Source organism: Piliocolobus tephrosceles, chromosome 10, assembly GCF_002776525.5.
Source record: "Piliocolobus tephrosceles isolate RC106 chromosome 10, ASM277652v3, whole genome shotgun sequence".
Lineage (NCBI taxonomy): Eukaryota > Metazoa > Chordata > Mammalia > Primates > Cercopithecidae > Piliocolobus > Piliocolobus tephrosceles.
Window position 1 is genome coordinate 83,866,566 of NC_045443.1, and position 23,608 is coordinate 83,890,173.

A 23,608-nucleotide genomic window follows, 5' to 3' on the forward strand; every position below is an offset into this window, starting at 1 on the left:
TTAGATTTGCAGAAGTTAGGCGCATGGTACATTCATCAAATTCATTATTCTTTACATATTGATTGATTAAACTGAGGATCATACCTTTGGTTCTCAAAAATCTGTCTTTTTCCAGAGGTATATTTTTTCCCAAATAACCCTATTTAATGATTTACCAAGCAGCCTATGCTTTTTAAAAGACCTTGGATTCTCTGGGTGCCATGGCTCACGCCTGTAGTCCCAGGACTTTGGGAGGCCAAGGCAGGCGGATAACTTGAGGTCATGAGTTCAAGATCAGCCTTGTCAACATGGTGAAACGCCCTCTCTATTAAAAATACAAAAATTTGCCAGGCATGGTGGCAGGCACCTATAATAAAAGCCACTCAGGGAGACTGAGGAAAAAGAATCGCTTAAACCCAGGAGGCAGAAGTTCCAGTGAGCCGAGATCGCCCCACTGCACTCCAGCTTGGGCGACAGAGAGAGACTCTGTCTCAAACAAACAAACAAACAAACAAAACTTTGGATTAAAAACCAAATGTAAAATGTAAAGAGAAAAATGTAAGTCCCACATATTATGTGTATCTAGTATATAATCAAGAAAATAAAAAGTATATAAATTTGAAGCATAAGCAGAAACTGTAAGTCTTCATTTGTAAGTCATTCTGAAGAGTCATTCTCAACTTCTTAAATGTATGACAAAATCAATTTAGGCAGAGAAACTAGGTTACTTACTAGTGGTTTGTTACAAAAATGTTTTCCTTGAGTCTAGGCTTAGAAATGGGGTTTTATTCAAAGATAAGACAGAATGATACAAATTGACAGAATTATGAAAATCAAGGGGGACACAACTCTAAAAAAATGGAGATAGCATTAATATTAAATATTCAACCATCCCAAACCTTTTTACTCAAATCTACCCTTTAACCATTCCTATCCTTCTTTACTCCTCTCACCCTAGCTTAAACACAAGGTTAACTGAAGTAAAAAATTCTGTCAGCAAGTATATAACCACTGTTCAAAACCTTGGAACTATAAGAAGTCCTGGATTGTTGCCTTAATTATTAAAAATATACTTACGAGAAACTAATTTGTTTTCAAAATTTACTCACAGATCAGTTAAAATAACTTCAATAACGCTGAAACAGTCATGCATTCGGAAAACTATCATTTTTCAACCCTTGACATCTTACAATTTGCTATAGCTTATAAAAACAAGAGCAAACCAATATCTCTGGTTGTAAGAATGTGCTGTAGACTAAATTTTATGGCCAACATGCAACTTCTGTGTCAAAGAAATGACATTTTAAAATCAATTCTCATGCCTATGCGATTTAAATTTAAAAAGAATCTCAAATTAAATTTACAAAGAATTTTAAAAGAATTTAAATTACAATTTAAATTTTAATTTAAAAAGAATCATAACATTTAAAAAGAATCATAAAATTTCTATATTTTTTTTTTCTTTTTTTTTTTTCCTCTGAGACGTAGTCTCCCTCTGTCGCCCAGGCTGGAGTGCAGTGGCGCGATCTCGTCGCGCTGCAAGCTCCGCCTCCCGGACTCACGCCATTCTGTCGCCTCAGTCTCCCGCGTAGCTGAGACTACGGGCGGGCGGCGCCTGCTACCATGCCCGGGTAATTTTATTTTTGTATTTTTAGTAGAGAAGGGGTTTCACCGTGTTAGCCAGGATGGTCTCGTTATCCTGACTTTTTGATCCGCCGGCCTCGGCCTCCCAAAGTGCCGGGATTACAGGCGTGAGCCACCGTGCCCGGCCTCTATTTCCTTTTCATAAAATAACATGAGTCAATATTCTGGCTAATGTGACAATTCAATAAAGATATTGTAGAATAATTTAAAACTTATTGTACTGGTAATTAGTTTCCATTTCAATATACTCTTCTGAAATTGCTGTATTTTATTCTGGAAAAAAACCAGAATATCTTGGTTACTATGACAAACCAGTTTTTCTGCACTGTATCTCTCCAGCAAGGGCTTAACATATCTGATATGTCATAGTCAACATTCCTGCTAATCTTTCCCACCAGTGTCAAGTGCTGAGAGCTATCGCCTATTCATTTTGTTGTATAGTGGAGGAAGAAAGATGTAGAATGGGCAGAAAGTAATCTACACAAACATCAGAATAAAATGGGCTTTTTGAGCACAGACACAAAAGAGATGCAAGTAGAATTAGAAAATCAGTTGCTTTCTGAGATTTCTTTTGTAACTCTTTCTTTGCCTATACTGTTTGCTTGAATGTAAATTATTCTTAATTTTATTATATTACTTAGTTATTGAATGTTACAACACTGAAAAAAATTTCTATTTGTATCAAAACTTTATATATTTCACTGCATCATAGAGTCAGGGTGCATTAAATAAAACATTATTAAATATTAAATACTTTGACATCAATGAAGCAATACTATTATTGTCATCTAACATATAATTATGGAAGTTGGAGTTTTAATAATATGTTAGCATGTGAGTACTCTATTTAAATAAAAAAAACTAAGAAGTCTCAGAAAACATAAGGTAACAATAGTGTTTACAATTTTACCAACAGTAATGGAATTTTCTATGATAGAACAACTAAAACTTTGACTACTATATAGTTTCTTCCATTGAGTGTGTGCAAATGTTTGCATGTATAGCACATGTACATGTATAAATGTATGTGTGTGTGTACAGGGCATATAGTGTAATAATTGAATTATATTTTAATATAATTTTAGTTTAATGATACTGGAAATGACTCATAGTAGAAAGAATTGAAAATAAAAACCAGAAAAGTCCAAAACTATGTGTAAAATATCCATTCATAATGTATTGAACATTACATTACATTATTATCCATTCATAATGTCTTGCATGTAAGCAACTATTAGTGTGATTCTTCACATTAGAATTGGCACTCTCTTGGTCAATAATGAGAAAGCAAAAATGAAGATCTTGTTTTAAAAATGTATCTATTTAGAGCCATATACATACAAGATCACTATTTTTAAAAGGAGCCTCAAAGGGGTAGGACATAGGGAAAATAGGTGTGACTATGCTTTCGAGAGATACAAAATCTTCCACTTGGAAATATTTGCAAAACTAAGTTGTTAGTATAGGTTAGCAAATCACACACAGAAAAGGCCTGATTATTTGTGTAAGGATGTAAGAATGCAAATTAAAGAGAGATCTCTCTTCATAGCTTAAACTTTGTTAACCAATATATATAATAAAACCTTTGATAAAAGGAAATAAAAATTAGAGGCATTGTGTTTAAAAATAGAAGAACTTAGGTTCCAGAATCTTTTTTTTTTTTTTTTTTTTTGAGACGGAGTCTTGCTCTGTCGCCCGAGCTGGAGTGCAGTGGCCGGATCTCAGCTCACTGCAAGCTCCGCCTCCCGGATTTACCTCATTCTCCTGCCTCAGCCTCCGGAGTAGCTGGGACTACAGGCGCCCGCCACCTCGCCCAGCTAGGTTTTTGTATTTTTAGTAGAGACGGGGTTTCACCGTGTTAGCCAGAATGGACGTGATCTCCTGACCTCGTGATCTGCCCGTCTCGGCCTCCCAAAGTGCTGGGATTACAGGCTTGAGCCACCGCGCCCGGCCAGGTTCCAGAATCATTGCAGCCACCTATTAACATCTTTAAACCTCCATTTTGTCACCTGTAAAAGAAGAATCTTAATAGTGCTGATTGTTGCTGTTAAAAGGTTTAGCCTTTCTCTTTAGATTTTTGTCCCCTACTCTTCCAGTCATCACAGGAAGTGCACTATGCCTCCTCCATTTGGTTAGAACCTCTCTTATGTTTTATTGTGTTCTTTTTTTAGCCTGAAATAAAATTTCTTACCTTTCTTTTGATATGAAAAAAATGTTGGCTATATACTTCTTAAAAATTATATTTAACTGTTAGGATTCAAGGGTACTATTCCACCAATTCACTCACCAAACTAGTTTCAGAGTCAGATCTGAGCGATGGGTGACTGTTCTAAATAATACCTCCCCAGCCTCTGAAGCAATGAAATCCATTGATTCCCAAGTGGGGATGACTGGGCAGCATGAATAGCATCTGCATTATAAATACTTATATAGAGCTTAATCTCTTATGCCAAATACTATTCTAAGAACATATTGATTAAATCAATTAATTCTTATAACAACCCAATAAAGGAGGTACTATTATATATATATATGTGTGTGTGTGTGTGTGTGTGTGTGTGTGTGTGTATGTGTATACATATGTGTGTGTGTATATATATATACTTTAGACAGAGTCTCGCTCTGACACCCAGGCTGGAGTGCAGTGGTGGGATATCTCAGCTCACTGCAACCTCCGCCTCCCGGGTTCAAGCGATTCTCCTGCCTCACCCTCCCATGTAGCTGGGACTACAGGTACGTGCCACAACGCCCGGATAATTTTTTGTATTTTTAGTAGAGACAGGGTTTCACCGTGTTATCCAGGATGATCTTGATCTTCTGACCTCATGATCCACCTGCCTCAGCCTCCCAAACTGCTGGGATAACAGGCATGAGTCACCGTGCCTGACCCTACATTTTAAAATAAGTCTAGCATGAGATAAAGTACCTTATTCAAATTTCCATACCCATTAAGTGATATAATCTGAGTTCAAGCCTAGGCAGCAACGTGGTGGCTCCAGATTTCTTGCTCTGAACATTACACTATGCAGTCTTTCATGATAATTTAAGAAGAATGAGAAATACACTGACTTGATATTTTCAAAACTGTTTAATATGGTTTGACTCTGTGTCCCCACCCAAACTTCATCTCTAATTGTAATCCCCACGTGTTGAGGGAGGGACCTGGTGGGAAGTGATTGGATCATGGGAGGTGTTTACCCCGTGATGTTCCCATGATAGTGAGTGAGTTCTCACGAGATCTGATAGTTTAAAAGTGTAGCACTTCCTCGCTCTTGCTCTCTTGTTCTCTCTCTCCTGCCAACAAGTAAGACGTACCTTGCTACTCCTTCACTTTCTGCCATAATTGTAAGTTTCCTGAGACCTCTGCAGCCATCTAGAACTGTGAGTCAATTAAACTTGTTTTATTAATAAATTACACAGTCTCCAGTAGTATCTTTATAGCAATGAAAAAACAAATTACTATACTGTTATATATATCATACCTCCATTTGACTACTTGCATCCTAGCACTGTTAAGCTTCAGATTTCAGATAGTATTGAGAACATTTTCTAATGCCTTTGGCTCCAAAATCTTGCACCAGTCAAAATCCTGCACCAGCCAGCAAAGGAAATTACATGATGATCCCTTTCCAATGAGAGGACTGAAGTATTGCATGCATATAACTTTATCAATATTTTGGGTATTTCCAAGATGAATGAATGGATATTAACTTATATTTGTATAACTTAAAACACATTCTGATTATTTCTTCTAATTTGCAAATGACTTACTGTCTTTCAATATTTAAATAGTGTTTTAATAAAATTAATAATTAAAATAATTTATGCCAATATTAATAATCACATACTGCAGTCCAGAGTATGCTCATGATACATTTTATCTCAATAAAATAAAAATTAAAAAGTTTTCCTCTTTTTATTGTTAATGCAATATACATATTTAAATATCTGAGTATATTTCATTTAAAAACTATATTAGAAGGATACAACTTATTTTGCAGTCATCCAAATAGGCAGTATACTATGGCATCTGCCCCTTAACATGTCTCTCTGAATGTGTGGTCCATCAGTCATTGACTCTCTGCGTAAAATCTATTTCAGCAATGTCCTTAGAGTATTAGTGTGTACTTTTAACTCAAGAAAATGGAAAACCTTACACTGCCATTAGTGTACTGATTGGCTCACAAGTTTTCTGCCTTATTACTAGATATTGAGAAGAGTAGATGGTGAACTATAAGAGTAAAATTATAATTATCATATACTGATCATTTATAAGGCACAAGACACTATAATAAACACATTTATCTTCTCAGTTATTTTCACATATAAAAAATAATAATCATATGTATAATAAAGTATCATTCACCATATACAAATAAGGAAACAAAGGCTTAGGGACGTGAGGCAATTGCTCAGGCTAATTCAGCTAACCTGTGGCAGAAATGTTTCTGGAACCCAGGTAGACTGATTCAAAGCCTCTGCTCTAAATGCATACTCCATTCAGTGCTATATAAAGGCATGACTACAAGTTCAAGATAAAAAGAGAAATCACATCTAAGTATCCTGCTCAGACCCTCATACACCACTGTCCTATTCAAGTGTCCATTCCTTATTAATGTCAGTCAACAGGGGAAGGAGGTATTGGTGAAAGAAAGGTCATCACAGGTTTGGGATACTATTGTTATAGGTTTGCTCTATATGCTTCTTGGAGGGAAAAGTGTGTGTTTCCCGAAAGGCCTTCTACCTTTAGTGGGCAGCTTTGACGCTTCCATTCTACATTTACACATAAATGGACATATATTTCATATTACTGTTGCTCTGACTTTGACCATCTAATTACTGGAGAGGTAGAGAGTATTATACATTATATTATAATGCTATATTAATAGAGTTTGAAATGTGCTAACAATTTTAATTAAGATAATTATACATATTATAATTATAATATATATTTTCTTTTCACTTTTCATTTTTTCAAAAGGAAAAGTTAATTATATCATGCTTCTGTACTTAATGAATCATAATTTTGATTAAATTATAGAATTATTTCATTCTCCCATCCACCTTACACACACAGACACACACACACTCTCGCACACACATGCACATATGCATACACCCTCTCATCTACTCAGGAAGATAAGCTTTCACATCCTTAGTAGTCACATTCTTAGTTTTCCCAAAAAAGAAACTCCATTCCATTTATACTTCTGGAAATGAAGTATATAATTGCCATATGTTCTCTAAAATGTCATAAAAGGTGAACATTTTCATTCACATGGAATATTTAAAAGCTAATATAGGCTGGGCGCGGTGGCTCATGCCTGTTATCCCAGCACTTTGGGAGGCTGAGGCAGGCAGATCACGAGGTCAGGAGATCGAGACCATCCTGGCTAACACAGTGAAACCCCTTCTCTACTAAAAATACACAAAATTAGCCAGGCGTGGTATCAGGTGCCTGTAGTCCCAGCTACTCAGGAAGCTGAGGCAGGAGAATCGCTTGAACCCAGGACGCAGAGGTTGCTGTGAGCTGAGATCGCGCCCCTGCACTCCAGCCTGGGAGACAGAGCGAGACTCCATTTCAAAAACAACAACAACAAAACCACAACAACAACCAAAAAAAAAAAAAAAAAAAAACGCTAATATAGTATAAAATCATTGTCTCAAATTAAAATATCAGGTTACAGGAATAAACAATGCAGATATTACATACATTTTAAGATCGAATTATTTATTTAGATTATTTCATTTAATTATATAAAATAGATGTTATTATCTCCATGCTAAAGATGAGGAAATGCAGAGTGTACAGTCTAATTGCTCAAGTTCCTAACAACTGGCAAGTAATATAAGTAGGGTTTGAACTAAGCCCCTCTGATCCTAATGTACTCTACAGAGAGCAAGATTGCGGAGCATAATAGAAAAGAATTTCTGAAAAGCGGGGCTCAGTACCTGACACTACAGGCATGTGCCACCATGCCAGGCTAATTTTTGTATTTTTTTTTTTTTTTTTAGAAAAGGCTTTTTGTCATGATGCCCAGGCTGATCTTGAACTCCTGGCTTGAGTGATCTGCTTACCTCGGCCTCCAAAAGTGTTGGGATTACAGACATGAGCTACCACTCCCGGTCTCTCTTCTTTGACTTTTTGAAAGAGTTTGAGGATTGGTATCTGCTTTCTTTAAATGTTTGATAGAATTCAGCTGTTAGGGCATACAGTCCTGGTCTTTTCTTGCTGGGAGACTTTTTCTTACTTATTATATTCCCTTGTTAATAGTTTGTTCAGATTTTCTGTTTACTAATGATTCAGTCCTGGTAGGTTGTGTGTGTTTAGGAATTTATCCATTTCTTATACAATATCCAATTTTTTGGCATACAATTGTCAATAGTATTTTCTTATATCCTTTTTATTTCTGTGGTACCTGTTGTAATGTCTACTTTTTCATTTCTGATTTTATTTGAATGTTCTGTCTTTTTTAGTTATTCTAGCTAAAGTTTGACAATTTTGTTTCTTTTCAAAAAATGAGTTACTTTTTTTTTTATCTCTTACGCTGTTTTTCTAGTCTTTATTTCATTTTCTTTTCTAATTCACTCTTTATTATTTTTTCCCATGTGCTAACTTTGGGCCTAGTTTGTTCTTTTTCTATTAATACTTCCTTAAGGTATAATATTACTTGGTTTATTTGAGATCTTTTTCTTCTTTTTTGTTGTAGGTACCTATTGCAAGAACTTTGCTATTAGAACTGCTTTTGCTGTATCACATGGATTTAATGTGTTGTGTTTCCATTTGTGTTTGTCTCAAGACTTTTAAAAATTTTTCATTTTAATTGCTTCAATGACCTTTTGGTTGTTCAGGATCACGTTGCTTAATTTCCATATATTTGTGAATTTTCTAAAATTACTTCTGTTATGAATTTTGTTTCAAACAATTGTGTTTAGAAAATATACTTGATATAATTTACATTTTTTAAAAATTTGCTGAGACTTGCTTTGCACCTTAGCATGTGATCTATTCTGAAAAATGTTTTTTTGTGTGTGCTTGAGTAGAATGTATATACTGTTGTGATTGGATGAAATATTTTGTTTATCTCTGTTAGGTCCATTAAATATAAAATGTCGTTCAAGTCCAATGTTTCCTTACTGATTTTCCGTCTGGATGAATAAAATATTTATGGTTGGCATGCTTTTGTTTTTGTTTTTCTCTTTCAGAACTCTGACTATATGATTCCACTCTCTCCTGGCCTGAAGACTTTCTATTGAGATATTATTCTGATAGTAGCTGATAGTAATATTCACTCTCTTTCATATATGATGTGTTTCTTATCAGTTGTCCTCAGAATTTTTTCTTGTCTTTGATTTTTGATTGTTTCGTTATTATATGCCTAGTTGTACTCCTCTTTGGTTTGAATTTGATTGAAAACCTTCATTCTTTCTGTATCTGGTTATTGGCATCTATCCCAGACAAGAAAAGTTTTTAACCATTATTTCTTTAAATATGTTTTCTTGCCTTTATTATCATTTATCTCTTTCTGGAACTCCTATTTTGTGAAAGTTTAATCTCTTGATGGTGTCCCATAATTACTGTAAACTTTATTCCTTTATCTTTCTGCTCCACTCTTCTATTGAATTTTTCATTTCAGTCACTGTATTCTTCATCTCTAAGATTTCTGTCTGGTTCTTTCCTATTGTTTCTATTTGTCTAGCTTCTTGCAATTTTGTATATTTTTTTTCAAATTTTGCTAAATTTTATATTCATATTTTCTGGTACTTCATGGAACATCTTTTTTAGTATTATTTTGATTTATCTGCTACTGATTTCTAGATCTCTATTTCTTTAGGGTTCATTATTGAAGCTTTATTAGCTTCTTTTGGAGGTGTCATGATTCCTTGATTCTTCCTAATCCTGTATCCTTATGTTGTCTGTACATTTGAGGGAATAGCCCCTCTCTTGGCCTTTACAGGTGTTCTCTGGCAGGGGTACACATGCGTTATTTAATTTAGCCTTTGATTTTGGAAAAGCTAGCTGGTGACTTCCTTGGGGAGGCAGAGCTTTCCATGAGATCTCTAGTTAGTGCACCATTGACTTTGTTTGGGTGGGGTTGCTCTTTGGACTCTGATGTCCTATGGGAGCACTGGCTTTGTTTGACTATAAAGTGGAGTTGCTGGGTGAGTACTGTGATGGATTTTGAGGTCAGTCACAAGATATGTATTCTGGTCAGTCAGTTATGTTATGGGTGACCTGAAGTTGGGCAGGGCTGGAGGCTGGACTCCAAGGTTAGGTGGAGTCGCTACTCTGGACAGGTGGATCCAGAGACTATGGTCCTTAGAAATACACAATTAAGGATTTCCTCCCTGTGAATGTGGAGCCATGAAGCGGTTTTTTGGCTATGTTGAGAGGATTTGGGAACTCCCAACATCATCCCTAGCAGATCTAGACCCTATAATTTTCTGAGATGCATGAAGATGGAAGTTTTCTTATTTGGATGGACTCCTCAGGAGGGCTTATATGTGCAGTGAAGATACTACATGATTTTCTGGGTTAAGTAGGTTTAGCCCATTTGCTTCTTTAAAATTCACAGAAGTGGGAAGTTCCTTGCCTGGGCAAAGTCACTGGGAGTGTTTCTTGGCTGAGTAAAGCTGCTGCTTGTTAAGTTGCCAAGTTTAGCTGGTCTAGCCCCTTCATTTCTTCAAAAAGGGAGGAGATGGTCATGTCCTTGCTGAGGCAGAATTGTTGGGGTGGTCCCTGAGGTGGGGTGGGTTAAAAAGCATATAGGGACTCAAACTAGGTGAAACTTTTCATCATGCTTTTGAAGACACCTTGCTCTGTACTGCATGTTGGCTATGAGGTTGACTGGTATCTGCAATTGGGCACCACAGCTACCAGGAACACAGAGGTCCCACCATGATCCACTCTTGTCACTATGGTCTCTGCCTCTTTTCTTTGGTTCTATTTGGATCTGAGTGGTTTAGCCATATCATTTTCCTTAGAGTTCCCTGTGAGGTAAGGACAGAGTGGGCTTCCTGGAGGGCATCTTAGAGTGCTAGGAACACATCAAAATAAAAACATGGTAAAACCTAATCAAATATTTTTCCAGGAGAGAGGGTGTTTTCACTGCTTGACCCCAAATCTCCCTTGACAAGTATACTGATAGTCCTCCATTTACAATGGTGTTGTTTTCCAATAAACCCATTATAAGTTAAAAATGTTATAAGTCAAAAATGCACTTAACATACTGAACCAACTGAACATCATAGCTTAGTCTCACCTATCATAAATGTTCTCAGAATGCCTGTGTTAGCCTACAGTTGGGCAAACTTGTCTGGCAACACAGTATACTGTACAGTATCAATTATTTCCCATCATGATTGAGTGACTGACTGGGAGCTGCAACTTGCTGCTGCTTCCCTGCACTTCAACAGGGTATCACACCACTTTCTATTGAATACGTAATACCTTTGCATCATTGTACACTCAAAAGTTTCATCTGTATCCATATAGAATCAAGGAATGCATCCAACAATTGATACATGCTATAGGGTTACACTGTAAGATTGCTGATATTTTAAAGAACTATAGGAATAAAGACTATAGAGAGAAGAGGAAAGAGCGAGACAGAGAGAGAGAGAGAGAGAGGAAGTATTAGGTTCACTATTGTGTCCTGAGGAACTCTTAAAAGTGTACTCCACTAGAAGAAAAAGCTACCAAAGAAACAGGAAGAGAAAAGAAAAAAAAAATCGGAGAGTGTTAAGGAGGTAAAGGAAAAATTATCTCAAAAGGAATTGAATAGTCACCTCTTAAACAGTGGTAGGAAACCAAGAAAACTGAGTGGACTTAGCAACAAGAAAATAATGTAACTACCTCAGAAAATTTGGAAGAATCAGGAGGATTGTGCAAATTTAAAGAAAAATGAAGGCAAAGATATGGAAATGGTATCTGGAAAAAAACCAAAACAACAACAACAAAAAAACATTTTAGATGTTTTTGTGAAGTAGCAGATACATGGATGTTATTTAGAGAGGGTCTGTAGTCCCAGCCAAATATTGGTAGAGATGTGTAGTAAATATCAAGAGGTGTTTAATGGGAACAACTTCATGGAGAAAATACAGGTAAATATTTGGAATAAAAATATTTATCAGGCAGAGGAGTATACGTGAGAAGTCAGAAGTAGAAGAGATGGAAGTTGGGGTCATGCAAGTTGGGATACTTCTTCCCATTATAAATAAAGGAAAGAGGAGCAGTATGAGGGCAGATTGGGAGGTAAGCTTTGTACATTTGGAGGCAAAAGAACACAGGAGAACCCATTAAATGATCTGTATCTTCTCAGTGAAATGGAAAGCAACTTTATCAGCTATAAGAAAAGGAGAATGAATAAAGCAAAGAAAGTTTGGAGAGTAATAAAATTTTTTCTACAAAATATCTCTCTAAAAAGCAGATTTCTTAAAATATGTCTAAAAGGAAAGAAAGTATAACAAAACTGTCTCATTTTGTTTATAATTAGAAAGCAATGAATTTGCATCCTGTTTGTAAACTTTTTGTTTCATAAAATCGAAGTTATAAGAAAATTCCCAAATGAAATAAATCATTTTCCCTGGAGTGGGTATGAGGCTTGATAGAAAGATATCTTCATATAAAGCAGCCTCTAGTCTGAGTCATATAGTTCAGGTAGAACGTGGACAAGAGACAGTAGAAAAAGAAGCGTTCTCAAGATGAATAGCAAAAGCAAAGGCATGAAAGTAGAAAATGGTAGGATATCCTGCTGTGCCAAACTCATCAAGGGGGCAGAGATGCTATACTTGCTTCTCTTTCCTATCTTCCAAACTAAAGCATGTGTGTGTGTGTTAACAATTGTAGTTCCTTAATGCGAAGATAACAATGAAAAGAAAAAAATGACACACACATATATTTATAACTATATATATATATAAAATGATATAACTATATATATGTGTGCATACATGCACACACACACACACACATATGTATATATACCATTAAATGTGGTTCTTACCCTAGAAGGATTTTTTTTCTGTCTGAGATTCACTTAAAAGTTGGAAAGATATACACTAAGGGAATTGAAACTTTATGTTGTTGTTGCTTGCTACATGTGCCTATAGCAACAAAAGTCTTTAAGAGTGCAGACACCACAGAAATTTAAAGCAAATACTTTTTTTTTTTTTTACTACATGGATTCATGGTAACATAGTTACTCACTTATTTCCCTCAGCTCTCCTTTAAACTAGAATCTCTTTCAGAGGCAAGACTGTCTGTATTTCTTTCAGTGCAAGGTAAACAGGTAAAGATTTCAAATGGTTTGAATTGAATGCATGCATAATTTAAATAAGGGCAGAACAAGGGGAAAATGACATTGCTAAAGTTTTGTAAGCTTGTGCATTAAAGCATAGAATTATTTTTTACATCTGAAAAAATAAGTCTCATTGTATTCATTGTCATTACTGACTCCTCCTGACTCTACTATTTGTCCTTAGCCAAACCTTCACTATTAATTTTTATGCATATATGTTAAATCCTCATTAAATCTATACAGATGTTATGTTTCATTTAGTTAAGCTACTTATTACCTCTCCTCGAAGCTTTTAGCAATGTACATAATCAATAAATACCTATTGAAGTTATCAGATAAGCATGAATTTTTATTGGCAACCTATTAGACAGACATGGCAAGCTGCTTGTAACTTTGAAGCCTGGAAGGCTATCCTGGTGTAAACTCCTGAAAATAATTGTATTTAAATTTCATAGATGTATAAATCAAATCATGGATGTAAATGAGCAACTTAAAAAGAATAAAATCCGAATCATACAAGTTTATTTAAAAAGTAATGTATCTTCAAATGTAGCTGTTTGGTTATAAAGTCTTTTTGATATTTATGTTATTGTTTTCTAAACTAAAGTTTACCAAGAAAATGAAAAGGAAGGGTCATATAAATGAAAATTAAAAGCTATAAATTTCCATAGGGATTACATTGCTTTAATATGCAAATGTGTAATTATCTAAAATTAATTTTCCTCACGTCAAATGTTACTTATATACATGTACATATTTATATACATGTATATGCTCTCAATATTTATTGTCATTTTAGACTGATATGAATTCAGATAGAGTTTATAATATGTGGAGATTCTCATACGAATGTTGAAGCACATTACAGGCTAAAGAAATTACGTGAAAAACAAAATTTTGTACTTTGTATATATGTGCACAGTTACAGTCTTTAGAGCTAAAGTGAGAAAACTATTCAAATAAACTCATCCAGAATAATCCCCAGCTTTTCCAATTTTAAATATAGAAAGAGATTAGAGTGGTCAAAAAAATCTGTAAGTGAATTCAAAGGCCGAGTTTGGTGGTGGTGAGCTCCTGGGAATTAATAACACCATTGGTCAGGGGAAAACTTAAACACAAGATTCACTCTCAGCCATAGTATTAGAATACCAATCTTTCTTCACTTCGTGCTGTCCAGGAGATCTACAGTATAAACATAAAATGACCTCACATTTCACTCAACAGAAGAGTAGTTTAAGACTCCCCTATGTCCAATACAAATTTAACATGTGCAATATGACTTAGTGTTTCAGTTTTATCTTGCTATAACATAAAGGCACAAAGCATAGTGAAAAAAATATTTCAAAGAAAAAACATTTTCTGACTTATATAACAAAGTCTCCTCTCCCTGACCACATTATGGCTTAAAAGGATTTCTTATCAAACTCTCACCATAGCAAAGAAAAAGAAAGCTTCTCTTACCAGAGTGGATAAAGCTTCAATCTTGCTATAGCGTTTTCTGCAGCTCTTATTTGAAAGACAGATCCACAGCGGCTTTGTGCATACAAGTGATCTGGCTGATCTCCAGTTCCTGCACAAAAAAAACCCAGTATAATTGGCTCTCAAAAAGGTGTTGTAAACATTCATCATTATGGCACTTGCATGTTGAATCTAGTGACTGTTACTCTAGTAGGCTTTCTCCAAACAGGCCAATTACATTTCTACTTTCAATATAAGCTGTTTGGTTTCTCTGCTCAATACTGAGATTAATAGTTTTAAAGAATGCATGCATTTGTGAGTATCTGTTCTATTACTATGTCTGAAAGTGTACTCTAAGATTAAAAAACATACACACAGTTATAAATCAAGATGATATTGTCTGGTACATAAATTTACTTCGCCCCTATATGTCTTTATTTTAAAATTTAACAACAATCAGGCCAGTATTTATGTACTAATGAGATATCAGTGTTATTAAGTCTCTTTCATTTATTATTTCATAAAACTCAAATGAACATTCCATATCTCTGCTTTGCAAAACACCCACATCAATAATGCCTCCAACATACCCCAGAGTCTGAGACCAACTGTACTGCATTTCTAAGTCCATTAAATATTCCACGGTTTCTTTGCCTAAACCTTCAAAGTGGCCCAGACACAATCACATCCTTAAATTTTATGGGAGCAATGAAGAGGTCACAAAGCATTGACTTTTTAAAATTTTTACACATTCAATGTTTCTGGAAGCATTAACTCATTATAACTACAAGTGGTATATTCTTGTTATCAAATGAATATGAACACTAGATCAAAAATTAATTCTCAATAAAAATAGTCTCACTTTGTGCCACTCTTTATAATGATCCAAGCAATACATTGATCTTACAACTATGTGATTATATAATCTTTGCCTTGCTTCCCATGGGTTTAAAGCCTGGTTAAGTGTTATCAGCAGTACCACAATGAAAAATATGAATTAACTGGATAGAGAGATTTTTTCTTTTTGCATTTTTATATCTGGCATCTTATTTTTCATCATGTATACAAATTAAGCAAGTGCAAAAACCAATTTTGTGCAACAATTTATGATTGTAGAAATCTCAAAAAATGACAACTTATGACAATATAATTCAGAGGATTATAGGTTGATATATACTAGTCTTTTAAGACAACAGATTTCATTAACCTAATTATGTTACTTAGGGAGTCAGAGTGTGAGGGGAGAAGACCTATACTGTTTCTCAAAATAGTGTGTATCAGTCAACTATTATCCTTTATTATTATGTAACAATTGTCTTTATAAAATTTTCCAGTAACATTTTCATGTTTAGTTATTTTATTAGAACAGTGAAGACAGCATTATTATTCTCCATTATACACATGATATAACTAGGACTCAAAGGATAAGGACTTGAAATTCTTAACTAGAGAATCTTCTGATGTTCAGCTACATCCAAATAACTTTTTCTTTTAAAACAATATATCTAATATTTTTCTTTAAAAGAGGTTTGTGTGATTTAGCTTGGTGATTTCAATTGGAGAATAGGCATTTAGTGAATTATTATAACATATTCGGAGCTGTGATACATTGAGATCTTTTCCTATGCCTAATTATTTTGGAAATGATCTGCAAATACAGTTCAAAAAGACAATAATATATGATGTTATGTTAAAAATGTTTAAAATTTAAGAATTATCTATTGAATATCTGCTAAGTGACAGGTTCTTTGTTAAGTTCTAATGTTATGGTAGTGAATAACATAAATATCTCCACTTTATATAATTTTCGATGTAGAAATGAAAATAATTAGCCCAAGATACAAATTTGTTTGGAACATTTTAGTGGCAGTGAGTTAATTTATAAATTCATTAATAGAAAAAAAATCCCTAAGAGATCAGAATTTTTATGTCTTTATTACAAAAAAATTCTAATCATTATTAAAAACAGTATTGCTGAAACATTGAGCTAATCATTTAAAAATGATTCTGAAATTCTTAATGCTTATATTTTAGAAGAAGATTATAGACGTTTTTACTAGTTATTTTCCAATGTACACAATTTGTATTTATAATACATATGTATATTTACATATACAAATAGTCATATTAAGGTCTTGATTAGATAATGAGGTTTGGAACAGTTCAACTATTACATAATATGGTTGTAGGAGTAAATCAATTTTTCCACTAAAAGTTGTTGATGTCCCCCTCTCCAAATGAATATATTAAAAATAAAATCACGAAGGCAAAATAAAATTATCATAAAGTATCATATTAGTTAAATGACTTATAGCATTTATGTGTTCTAGTTATTTTCAATCTCTTTACAAATACAGGAACACATTGTTTTATTGTGATTTGCTTTATTGCACTTTGTAGATACTGCAGTTTTACAAATTGAACGTTTGTGGTAACTCTGAATTGAATAAATCTATCAGCACCATTTTTCTAATACAAAGTGCTCACTTTGTGTCTCTTTGTCGCACTTTGGTCATTCACACAATATATTAAGCTTTTCCATTATTATTCTATACTTTATCTGTTTTATTATATCTACGATCATTGATGTTACTCCTGTAATTGTTATGGGGAACCACACACCATAACCATATAAGACAGTAAAATGTTGTGTGTGTTCAGACTACCCCACTGACCAGCTGTTATTCATCTTTCTTCTTCTACTGGAGACTCCCTGTTCCCTGAGACACAAAAATATTGAAATGTAGCTGATCGATAGTCCTACAATGGCCTCTAAGTGTTCAAGTGAAAGGAAGAGTCATAATCTTTCACTTGAAGTCAAATGGTAGAAATGATTAACTTTAGTGAGGAAGGCATATAAAGCCAAGATAGGCTAAAAGCTAGTTAGGCAAGTTGTGAATGCACACGAAAAGTTCTTAAAAGTGCTAGTCCAGTGAAAACATGAATGATAAGAAATCAAAACAACTGTATTACAGATATGGAGATAGGGTTAGTAGTCTGGATAAAATATCAAACCAGCCACAATATCCACTTAAGATAAAGCCTAATCCAGAGCAAGGTGCTAATTATCTTTAATTCTGTGAAAGTTGAGAGAGTTGAGGAAGCTGCAGAAGAAAAGTTTGAAGCCAGTAGAGGTTGGTTTATGATATTTAAGATATGATGCCCTTAACAGCAAGAGATGATGCAGAAGCTGAAGCAAGTTATCCTGAAGATCAAGCTAAGACAACTGATGAAAGTGGTTATGCTAAACAACAAATTTTGGATATCAATCAAACAGTCTTCCAATAGAAGATGATATCCCTATAAAACAATAAAACAATGAAGAAAACAAAGTAACTAGGTAACAATCAATATGATGACTGAAACAATATGTCACATCTCATAGTAACTTTGAATGTCAATTATATAAATGCTCCACTTAAATGATACATATTGTCAGAATGGATACAATAATCACAAACCAAATACTGCTGTCTTCAAGAGACACAACTAACCATGTAAGGATTCTTATAGACTCAAGCTAAAGGGATAGAAAAACATATTCCACACAAATGGAAACCAAGAGCAAGCAGGAGTAGCTATTCCCATGTCAGATGAAACAGACCCTAAAGCAACAAAAGTAAAAAAACAAAAAGATGAAGAAGGTCATTATATAATGATAAAAGGATAATCTAACCAGAAGATGTTATAATCCTAAATATATATGCACTGGAGCTCCCAGATTATTATAAAATTATAAAATTATTACTGCTAAACCTATGAAAAGAGGCAAACACCAATACAATGATAGAAGAGATTTCAACACTCCACTGACAGCATTAGACAGATCATTGAAGCAGAAATTCAACAAAGAAATGCTGGACTTAAACTGCACTCTAGAGCAAATGAACCTAACAGATATTTATAGCACATTCTAACCAATAACTGCAAAATATACATTATTCTCGTCACCCTACAAATCATTCTCCAAGGTAGAACACATAACAGACCACAAAGCAAGTCTCAATAAATTTTAAAACTTGCAACAATATCAAGTATCATCTCAGATCATAGCAGAATGAAATTAGAAATTAATTCCTAAAGGAACCCTCAAGACTATACAAATACATGGAAATTAAACAACCTACTTCTGAACTATGTTTGGGTTAACAATAAAACCAAGGTGAAAATCTAAAAAGTATTAAAAATGAATGATAATAGTGACACAGGTTATCAAAACCTCTGTGATACTACAAAAGCAATGCCAAGAGGAAAGTCTATAGCACTAAATACCTACATCAAAAAGTCTGAAAGATCACAGATTGACAACCTAACATCACACCTCAAGAACCTAGATAAACAAGAAAAAAACAAACCCAAGTTTAGCGGAAGATAAACAACAACAACAAAGATCAGAGCAGAACTAAGTGAATTTAAAATAAAAAATCAACACAATAGGTAAATGAAGCAAAAAGGTTTTTCTTTGAAAAGATGAACAAAATTGATAGACCACAAGCCAGATTAACCGAGAGAAGGTTCAAAAATAAACTCAATTAGAAATTAAAATGGAGATATTACAACTGACACCACAGAAATAGAAAAGATCCTTCAAGACCATTATAAACACTTCTATACATACAAACTAGAAAGTCTAGAAGAAGTGGATAAATTCCTGAAAACATACAACCCTCTTAGCCTGAATTAGGAAGAAATAGAAATCCTGAACAGACCAGTAACAAGCAGTGTAATTGAATCAGTGACAAAAAATTTGTCAACCAACAAAAGTTCAGGGTCAGATGGCTTCACAGCCAATTTCTACCAGACATTCAAAGAGGAATTGATACGTATACTACAGGAATGATTTCAAATGATTGAGAAAGAGGGAATATTCCTAACCCATTCTACAAAGCAAGTATCATTCTAATAACAAAGACAGGGAATAATATAACAAAAAAGAAAACTATAGACCAATATTCCTGATGAACATAGATGCAAAAGTCCTCAACAAAATATTAGCAAACCAAATTCAACACCACATCAAAATGATAATTCACAATGATTATGTGGGTTTCATTCCAGGGATACAGGGATGATTCAACACACACAAGTTGACAAATGTGATTCACCACAAAAACAGAATTAAAAACAAACACCACATGATAATCTCAATAGACATAGAAAATCATTCAATAAAACCCAGCATCACTTTATGATCAAAACTCTCAGTAACCTAGGCATAGAAGGAATGTACCTCAAAATAATAAAAACCATGTATTACAAACCCACAGCCAACTCATACTAAATGGGGAAAAGAAGAAAACATTCCCTTTAAGAACTGGAAGAATACAAGGATGCCCATTTTCATCACTTCTATTCAACATAGCACTGAAAGTCCTAGCCAGAGCAATCAGGGAAAAGAAATAAATAAGTACATCCAAATTGGAAAATAGGAACTCAACTTATCTGTTTATAGTTGATATGATCATATACCTAGGAAACCCTAAAGACTCCTTCAGAAGACTCCTAGATTTGATAAATAAATTTGATAAAGTCTTGGGTTACAATATCAATGTACACAAATCAATTGTAATTCTATACACCAATAACAACCAATTTGAAAACAAATCAACAACTCAATCTCTTTTACAATAACTAAAAAAATTCTAGGAATATGCTTAACCAAACAGGTAAAAGAGCTCTAAACCTAGAACTACAAAACACTGCTGAAATAAATAACAGGCAACACAAACGCATGGAAATACATCCGATGCTCATGGACTGGAAGGATTAATATCACGAAAATGACTATACCGCCCAAAGCAATCTACAGATCAATGCAATTCCTACCAAAATACCAACATCATTTTCACATAAATAGAAAAAAATAATTCAAAAATTTATTTGGAACCAAGAAAGAGCCTAAATAGCGAAAGCAATTCTAAGCAAAAAGAACAAATCTGGAGCCATGGCATTACCTGACTTCAAATTATATTACTAGGATATAGTAACCAGAATAGTATGGTACTGATATAAAAGTAGATGCATAGACCAATGAAAAAGAATAGAGAATTCACAGATAAAGCCAAATCGACCAACTGATTTTCAACAAAGCATATAAAAACATAAACTGGGGAAAGGACTTTATGTTCAATAAATGGTACTGGGAAAACTGGATAGCCATATGTAGAAGAATTAAACTAGATCCCTATCTCTCACTATATACAAAACTCAACTCAAGTTGGATCAAAAACCTAAATCTAAAATCTAAAAACATAAAAATTCTAGAAGAAAACCTAGGGAAAACTCTTCTGGATATTGGTCTAGGCAAATAGTTTATGATTTACCCCAAAAGCAAAAGCAACAAAAATAAAAATAAACAAATGGAATCTAATTAAACTAACAATCTTCTGCACAGCAAAATAAATAATCATCAAAGTCAACCCACAAAATATGACCCACAAAAAACACAATCCACGAAATGATAGAAACTATTTGCAAACTATGAATCTGACAAATAACTAACATCTAGTATCTGCAAGGAACTCAAATCAACAAGAAAAAAAAATCACATCAAAAAGTAGGTAAATAATGTAAGCAGACATTTCTGAAAAGAATATACAAATAGCTGACAAACATATGAAAACGTGCTCAACATCACTAATCATCAAGGAAATGAAAATTAAAACCACAGGGGAAACCACCGTACCTTGGCCAGAATGACCATTATTAAAAAGTGAAAAAACAATAAATGTTGGAGTTAATGTAGTAAAAAGGGAAATCTTATATACTGCTTGTGGGAATGTAAGTTAGCATAACCTCTATGGAAAACAGTATGGAGATTTCTTTAAAAATACTATTCAACCCAGCAATTCAACTGCAGGGCATCTACCCAAATGAAAATTAGTAATTATATAAAAAGATACCTGCATGTGTTTGTTTATTGTGGCACAATTCACAATTGCAAAGATGTGGAACCAGCATAACTGCCCATCAATTGATGAGTGGACAAAGAAAATGTGATACATATGTATCATAGAATACTTCTCATCCATAAAAACGAATGCAAAAAATGTCTTTGGCAGCAACTTGGATGGAGCTGGAAGTTGTTATTTTAGGTGAAATAATTCAGGAAAACTTTCTACTGATAATTGAGAGCTAAGCTATGAGTATACAAAGATATACAGAAGGGTGTAGTGGACATGAGAGACTTTGAGGAGGAAACAACATGTTGGGTACAATGTACACTACTCAGGTGACAAGTGCACTAAAATCTCGGACTTCATCACTATACAATTCGTTTATGTAACCAAAAACCACTTGTACCTCTAAAGCTATTGATTTTTTTTAAAGATATATTTGTTGACTACCATGTGCTCATGAAAATTTGCTATTATATTTTATTAAATCTCCCATTGATATGGATGCTGAAAAAGGAAAGTGAAAATATTCAGTCACCTGGTAAATAAAATATAATTATGCTATTGAAATATAGTGACATACATATTAAATATGAATAATTTTGTCAAATTTTTAAAGTGAATTTTGCATCACTAATTGGCCTTATGCAAATAGTACCTTGTGGAGGCCTATAAATGCAGTTTGTCAAAAAATGGTGTCATTTACACACCCAAATAGACAGCAATGAGATACTGATGATTTCATTATGATTGACATTAAATGCAAAGCTGAAAGAAAACAAAATAAAAATTTTTCAAGTTCCAACACAAACCAGAAGAAATGCAAAGAAATTATTTCCCTGAAAGAATTTATAAAAAATGAGATCAGAAATAGAAAAATCACTAGACATCTGGGAAGCTTAAGGTGTTGACTGAGTCATCGTGTACACCTCACCTCTCTGGCTTCTCTAAATATCACTGAAACGAAAGAAGAAAACAGAAAGAAAATAACAAGGTCCACCATTAACATACCAGTTTTTTAAATGGAAGACAGATTTTTTTGAAAAAATGGAAGACAGAAATCAGACATGATTGTAATGATATATAAGTAATACAGAGTAAAGCTCAACCAATAACAAACACAGAAGAGGAATGATTCAAATAAGAACCTCTTAAAGGAAATCCCAGATAAACTTTACAGTTGGAATCGACAGGCACAAAAAGTTTTTTTGGGCCTTGGACCAATAACCAGGAAAGCCAGAAATGAAGCTGCTAAGCTCGCTGTCCTCAGGACTAAGCACCCAGAATTCCTCTCTTTTGAATAGCTGAGGGTTTATTCTGGGAGGGTTTCTAATTTGGCTGCTGAGGATAAAGAGAAGAAAAGCATAACTTGAATTTACTGAACCTTCAAGGTGGGTAAAGAGAAGAAAGGATAAAAAAATAAGCTTCACTCACTAGTGATATCCAAAAAGCACAGACCACAGAAGAAAAAGAAGAAGATGCCATCTAGAACTTTCATAGCCAGAGAGGAAAAGTCAACGTCTTGGGTTCAAAGCTTCAAAGGACAGGCTGACATTCTTGTAGCATCTAATGCAGCTGGTGACCTGAAGGCAACATCCATTTACTATTTTGAAAATAGTAGGGCCCATAAGAATCCTCTGAATCTATTTTACTTGTGCTTTATAAATTGAACAACAAAGCCTTGATGATCACAATGCTTTGCAAATAAACTTCTAAAAGACATTCTTGTGATTTAAAAAAATTTAATAATTATCTACTGAGTATTTACTAGGTGACAGGCTCCTTACTAAGTTCTGAGATTACAGTGGTAAATAAAAGAAATATCCTCAGTATCTTTATGTAATTTTCAATGTAGAAATACAATAATGAGTCCAAAATACAAGTTTATTTGGAGAATATTAGTGGTCATGCATTATAGTATAAGTTAACTGATAGAAGAGAAGATGCAAAAATTATGAGAATTTTTGTGACTTTATTTAAAAAAATATAAGATGGTTTACTGAATATTTTAAGCCCAATGTTGATACCTACTGCTTAGAAAAAAAGATTTCCTTTTAAATATTACTGCTCTTTGGCAAGACACCTAGTCACCTAAAGTTCTGATGGAGATGATGTTTTCCATCTACGATGGAGATCAATGTTGTTTCTATGCCTAATCATACAACATCCACTCTGCAGTCCATGGATCAAGGAGTAATTTTGACTTTCAAGTCTTATCATTTATAAAATATACTTTGAAAAGATATAGCAGATGTAGATTTTGATTTCTCTGATGAATCTAGACAAGGTACATTGAAAACCTTGTGGAAAGAATTTACCATTCTAGATACC

At 33.9% G+C, this 23,608-nt stretch overlaps 1 protein-coding gene across 1 annotated transcript in view; it reads right to left on the reverse strand.

The window, feature by feature from the left end:
* MGAT4C (MGAT4 family member C) overlaps positions 1 to 23,608 on the reverse strand; it is an 836,191-nt gene that overhangs the window by 431,748 nt on the left and 380,835 nt on the right. The window contains exon 2 of the mRNA XM_023204787.2: positions 14,385 to 14,493. The gene's annotated coding sequence lies outside the window, so the exon portion shown is untranslated. The remainder of the gene's footprint in view (positions 1 to 14,384; positions 14,494 to 23,608) is intronic.